Source organism: Micropterus salmoides, unplaced genomic scaffold, assembly GCF_014851395.1.
Source record: "Micropterus salmoides isolate LMB-PRFRI ecotype aquatic unplaced genomic scaffold, ASM1485139v1 Ms_hic_scaffold_1, whole genome shotgun sequence".
Classification (NCBI taxonomy): domain Eukaryota; kingdom Metazoa; phylum Chordata; class Actinopteri; order Centrarchiformes; family Centrarchidae; genus Micropterus; species Micropterus salmoides.
Window position 1 is genome coordinate 65,996,631 of NW_024040040.1, and position 6,785 is coordinate 66,003,415.

General features: G+C 38.8%; 1 long non-coding RNA gene across 1 annotated transcript; it reads left to right on the forward strand.

Moving 5' to 3' along the window:
- The first annotated feature begins 4,857 nt into the window (after nt 1-4,857).
- LOC119899421 lies at nt 4,858-6,785 on the forward strand. Its single transcript, XR_005443845.1, has 2 exons — nt 4,858-4,946; nt 5,547-6,785. It is a non-coding gene; the product is annotated as an uncharacterized LOC119899421 (long non-coding RNA).

A 6,785-nucleotide genomic window follows, 5' to 3' on the forward strand; every position in this document is an offset into this window, starting at 1 on the left:
TTTTGGCATTAGATCCACTTTATTTCTGGTGGAAGAACAGAAATATTTACTTGATTTAGTGTTGGTAATATTCAAAATGTGACGTGCTGAAGTTGCTGTCTCTGCTGTTGGCTGTCATACAGATTTCTTTCTGCAACAACATAGCATTTTATATGATGCTTTCTAAAGTTTGTCGGGATTAAAAAAGGCATTTTGATAGTTTTACCATGAAGAGCCATCTTTCTGAAACCGGTCTGGACTGTCACTGACTTTCACTGAAAGCTGAAAACACCCATAATAAGTACTGCCAGAACACGGCCAGTCTCTTGGGGGCTACTTTTGATTGGATCCTGCAACTCCTGCGCAGAGTACAGATTGGTATGTTCAGCAATATGTTGAATCATCTTGTCAGTGAAGAGTGTTTTGAAGTACTGGAAGGGTGTCCTTACATCTGAGTGTTCAAATCTTGAATCAGGAACATAGAATGCCTCGATGTCTTCAAACTTCCACATTATTTAAGTACCTGTTTGGGCCTGAGGGTGATTTAGGGTCATCAGTGTCCTCTGGCTCTGCCAAGGAAACTGTTTTTAGGGTGTTTTTTTTGTTTTCTTCTCTTCCTACTCTTCGGTTGTTTAGAAAATGAGCTTGTTGAAGCAACCTCCATGAATTCAAAAGAACAGTCTTCTGCATCTTATGCTTGTGTTGGCTGATAATCAGGATCTTCTATTTGGTTGGTTGTTGTCACCGTCACTCAGATCAACTTCAGATTCGAGTCGTGAGGATTTTCTGGTATAAGGGCCAGAAAATTCCATGAAACCTGAACTTAACTGAGAAGTCAGCAAACAGGACATGAACACAACCAGCATCCTGTTTGGAGTTGTTGAAATTTACAGTAATTAAAGATGTGGTGTTGGCTGTCAGTTTCCACCAGCAGGAGTAAAACCTGAGACAGCTTTCGGATCAGTACTCTTGGCAGCCGCTGTGACAAATTACTAGAATTAATCAAAAGAAAACAAACACAGAACTGTTTGAAAGTAGTCAATTGTCTTTTATAACATATTCTAATCTTCAAGTAATTCATTTTCATATCTTCTGCAGATTCTCCAAAGCTTCCCTCTGTGTCAGTGAGTCCCTCTGCTGAGATAGTGGAGGGCAGTTCAGTGACTCTGACCTGCAGCAGTGATGCTAACCCAGCAGCTAAATACACCTGGTACAAGGAGAACCAAACTCTGCTCAGTGAAGAACCACAGCTTGTCTTCAGCTCCATCCAGTCCTCTGACTCTGGAGAGTATTACTGTGCAGCTGAGAACCAGCTGGGGAGGAAGACAACTAAATACATCATTAATGTGAAATGTGAGTGAAACAGTTTAAAGTAAAAATAACCAACATCTTAAATTTTAAGTCCTTTGCAGGAAAATATTTAATGGCCATGTCCACATCCTTCAGCTCTGCTTACTCACATTCACAGTTGCATTAATTCATTGAGCAGCTCCAGGAGAGTTTTATGCCGTTTTAGGACTTTTGGGAATGTAAATGGCATATTTGATACTGTAGTAATACACCCTTAACCTAGATTAATCTCTATTAACACAACTCCTCCAGATGCTCCAAAGACTTCCTCTGTGTCAGCAAGTCCATCTGGAAAAATCATGGAGGGCAGTTCAGTGACTCTGACCTGTAGAAGTGATGCTAACCCAGCAGCTATAAATACCTGGTACAAGAAGAACCAATCACCACTTCAAGGTCTACAAGACATTTATCATTTCAACTCCATCAGCTCTGAGGACAGTGGGATCTACTACTGCAAGTCTGAGAATCAATATGGACGGATCAATTCTACATATCTTTCTATAGATGTCCACTGTAAGCCCAAACTAAAAAATTAACATTTACCACTTTATTATTTTATTATTTTTACTACACTAGATTTCAATTTTCTTTGGGCCTTTTTACTGAAACTGGGCACAACCTTAAACCCAAAAGTGTCTGTCGTGCAATCCTGGCACAGTGGTGTCAACATGGAAGAGAGGCTGAACATATTATTAGCAGGAGAAACACAGACACAGCAGGAGGAGTTGGAGTAAGACTCTGTACTTCTTATCCTCTTCTGAGTTGAGTTTTAGGTCTGTGTGTAACGATAGGCCTGTCTGTCAGGTGCCAAATTATGTTATTTGATCAGTCATGTCTCACAAGCTTCCATGCATATAATCATGCCACAATTACAAATAAGCAGAAGAATGGAGAGCTCCATGTAATAATCCCCCCTACACACTGGAACAATTATTATGATTCTTCAGAGGAAATTTTTTTTTTAAAGTTCAGTGTGTAATATTTCTGAGGATCTATCGATAGAAATGCAATATAAGATCCATAACTGTTTTCTGTGGTGTGTAAAGACCTTACATAATGAAGCATTATGTTTTACTATCTTAGAATGAGCCATTTCTATCTACATAACCACGGTTCCCCCTTTCTCTGCACGTTGCCACTTTGCATTGTCATGTTTCAACAGTAGCTGAAAACGGACAAACATCACAACAGAGCCTGTTTCGTCACTACTTCCTTCTTGTTCTACTTCTGGTAGAATTCAAGCAGTGCAGACACTCATCACTACGCTGAATACGTACGTTTGAAGAAGAAGAAGTGGTAATAATATAATGCAGGGGTCGGCAAACAAGTTCTACATCAGAGCAATATTTTCAAGCATTAGATGGTGGATGAGAATATAAGCCATAATACTGATCCACATCAACATCTTGTTAGGTTAGCTCAGCTGGTGTGGGCTTGCAATCCAATGGTTGAGTGTTTGATCCCACCTTAGGACAATTTTTTCAGTGAATGTTACACGGCATGTGCTGCACTGTTTTTGTTTTGGTGCTTGATCCAAATCCATCCACCTACAGACGCTTTTTCACATACCCAGTATCTGCGGGGAGAGGACATTGAGGGGAATCACATTTTCTGATGGCTCTTTCAAAGGTGTGTCAAGCAGGCTAGAGACTCTTTTGATGTCGTTCAGAATTTTTCAAAGTAAAAGCTCAGTTTAAATCCAAACACAGAATTGCAGTAAACAAGCATCACTTTTATTTTGTTGGTAAAATCACTAAAGAGGAAATGATTATGTGAGAAACTGTTGCTGTCATGACTGAGATCTATTTCAGCATCGCTATCAAAGTATTTATTTATTTATATTTTATGCTGCTATCAAAGCACCATAATCTGTTTTGGAGAGGATACTTAATCACAAAGAGAATGCATGTTTCCCTTGTCAGTGCTTATATGAACTTTATCTAATGTGTGGTTTATAATGGACTGTGGTGGCTTACATTTTCCATGTTATCAGTCAGTGGCCAAGTCACAATAACATATGGTTTTACTGAATAATTAAGTAAATATAATTTATTAATATATCTACCTAAAGAAACCTAATTTCTTGACTGGCTACTCTCTGCTCTCTCAGAAGAGCCACCTTTTGTGCTGTGTCAGCCACCGTACCTGTCCTACACCCTTTGAAAGGTTAGGGGGCAGTGGTAGACTGGATAGATGGATGCAATTCCTCACCACTAGATGCCACTAAATCTTACACACTGAACCTTTAATTAATATTCTTTGGACTGCTGCTGAAATTTGAAATTACCTGACAGCTTCCTTATGGTGACCACTATACATCTGTTCAAATGATTTCACTGTAAAGCTTGAAATGTGTGTGTCAAATAATACCAGTTGTGTGTGTGTGTAACAAAAACCACAGGAGGTCAATCGTGTAACTCACCAAGCTTGACACTGTCAAAAGATATAATGTCACTAGTGCTACGCATACCACATGCAGCTCCCGTCTAAATGAAGCCATGTAAATTGCAACGCACTTGTTGCCAAAAAGACCCATTGCTTTATTACTGTCCAAACTGAAGAAATAATATTTTTTCCACAATGTGAGACATTTTTTGAGTTATTTATTCTAAAGCAGGTGGATAACAAAGTAACCACTGGGACATCAGTATTGCTCCTGCAGGCCTGTAAACAAATATTGACAAGTTGTCTCTCTTTTGTCCCCAGATGCTCCAAAGCTTCCCTCTGTGTCAGTGAGTCCCTCTGCTGAGATAGTGGAGGGCAGTTCAGTGACTCTGACCTGCAGCAGTGATGCTAACCCAGCAGCTAATTATACCTGGTACAAGGAGAATGAAGACTCACCAAAAGCATCAGGACAGAACTTCACCATCACTGACTTCAGAGCTGAACACAGTGGGAATTATTACTGTGAAGCCCAGAACAGAAGAGGACGTCATAACTCCACCTTACATCTGATTGTTGTGGCAGGTAAATGATGCTCATTAACCTACATACACACCCGTTCCATCATTTTTTGCAAGGTCTGTCCTGCAGCCTCTATCATCAGGTGATGTACTTTGTCACCAGGTTCACAGCTATGCTCAAGAGTCCAGTCGAGTACAAAGTCAATCAATAATCTTTAACCTTGGTTACAAAACAATCAGACCCACAATGTAGAAGGATCACCAATATATTGGCACAGGGGCTGTTATACCTTATTTTGTGCTGTTGAGATCATTCATGTAATGTTATGGAACTACAGTTCACATACGTCATCATTCAGAATGCTTTAATCTGAAGATTTTAATTCCAATTATGATCCAAAACCACCTGTAATTCCATTATTAATTGTCAGTCTTTCTGTTTGTCAAGGTTCAATGAAATCCCTAATTTCTGGATCAATCACTTCTATTTTTCTGGCTCTCATATTCCTCTGTGCCTTCCTATTGATTAGGTGAGCAGTTCAGATTTACTCTGATTATGTTCAGTGATGCACCTTAGATTCAGGAAGTTGTTCAGTAATTTCATATGATGATATATATGACTCCTTTGTTTGTTCATTTATTTTTCTCTCTAGAAGAAAGAGGTCCTCAAAACAAACCACCGAGCCTGGAGAGAGACCAGACAACACAGCACAGGTGAGGAAGAAGTCCACTCTCACATGAAAATTTGAATTGATTTGTGCATCATGTCCCTCTTGGATAGTTTCTTCACCTAAACCTTCTGTCTGTATCACCCTCTTCTTTCAACCTGTTCATTTCCATGTGATGTAGCCATATGTTTGTGTCACACTCTTGTTTTCCTTAGTCATGAATTATAAAGTGCTGAGACAGGTTCCCTGTTTTCATCAACACAACACAATACCTCTGCATCTACACATTTTGTACACATTAACTTTTTGTAAGTAAAGGGGGATCATGCAATCTTTGAATTTTATTAACCTTTACTAGTGACAAGTATGAATTACAACAACAAAAACAGAAGTGACCTCGAACCTCTGGTTCACTTTTTGGTTTTGATAATGAGGTTTGTGGTTCCACAATAGAGAACGTGACATACAGTAAATGTGACCTCAGAAATTTGTAGCACCTGATGAAGTATTTGTAAAGTCAGAACAACCACCTCACCCTTAAACCTGCAGATGTTTTATTATATGGTCATGATGTTGCAGACCAATAAAAGCATACTTGCCCACTTTCTACTAAAGTACTCCTATCTATGTGATTATTACCTTTCAGCTAAATATCAGTTCAGTGTGCAACAACCCTTCAGCTGCAACACAGAGAAAACCAGCAGAGGAGTCAGACGATCTTCACTATGCCAGCGTAAGCTTCTCTAAAAACCAGGAAGATCCTCTCTACTCCAACATCAGGCCAGCTCAGCCCAACAGACACAAGAATGAAGAGGAGGAGGACGAAGATGGTGTGGAGTACAGTGTTGTTAACTTTAAGAGTGCCAATGCTTCAGCAGAGTGAGTCCATGAGAATTTTATTCATTCCCACCATGTCATTTTGTTGCATCTACCTGTCATTTTCAACCTGTTCTTAGATAATATTGGGATTTTTTTTATATTCACAGATTAAGATGTCAGGAGGTTTTGGAGAATTTGTCTTCACTGTACAGCATAATCACCGACATACCAAGAGTATGAATACAACATGAAGCTGTGCTTCTGTGTGTCCTTTTCCACGGTGATATTAAAATACATTTGACATTGACCTGGTCAACAATTTAATTCCTGTTCTAAATCAATGCACAAGGTGCCGTATGTTAAACTGCAGGTGACATTAACTTTACTTTGTGTTGTGATAACGTTATCTCTTATTCTAACTAAATAAAATGTTGAACATTAGGTTTGAGTTGACATACTGTATTAACTTTATTGTTACAACATCTAGCCTTGGTCATTTTTCTAGGTTAGTATAATGAGTTATTGTATTGTTTTTTTTGTATTCATCCATCCATCGTTAACCGCATATCCCGCGTACAGGGTCACGGTGGGCTGGAGCCAATCCCAGCTTACATTTGGGCGAAAGGCGGGGTCTGGAACTTACCATTACACATTAATGAGTTACACTAATTGTGTGCTCATCGCAAAACTTAAATTTGTTTCTTTACTGTAGTTTTGTGTATCTTATTTTACACTGTTTTCACCAGGTGGCTGTAATTAGACTAAATAACCTGATATTTTATTGAAGAAAAGCTGTGAAAACTGTCAGCATATCGTCCACTTTTAATATCTGTAGATAATATAGATGACCTCTGGCAAAGTTTTTATTATTTGTGTCTTCTTATATATTTAGTATGTGTCGATATGCTAGATCCAGTAAAGGAAAAAGAAAATATTTTAATTAAAAGTGGCCACGAGATACTACCTCGGCCCCACGTTTTAATTAGAATATTTTTTCTTTCCTTTACCAGATCTAGCAGGGCTCTGTACTTTATTCCTCTTTTTGCAATAAATTATTCTGACACCA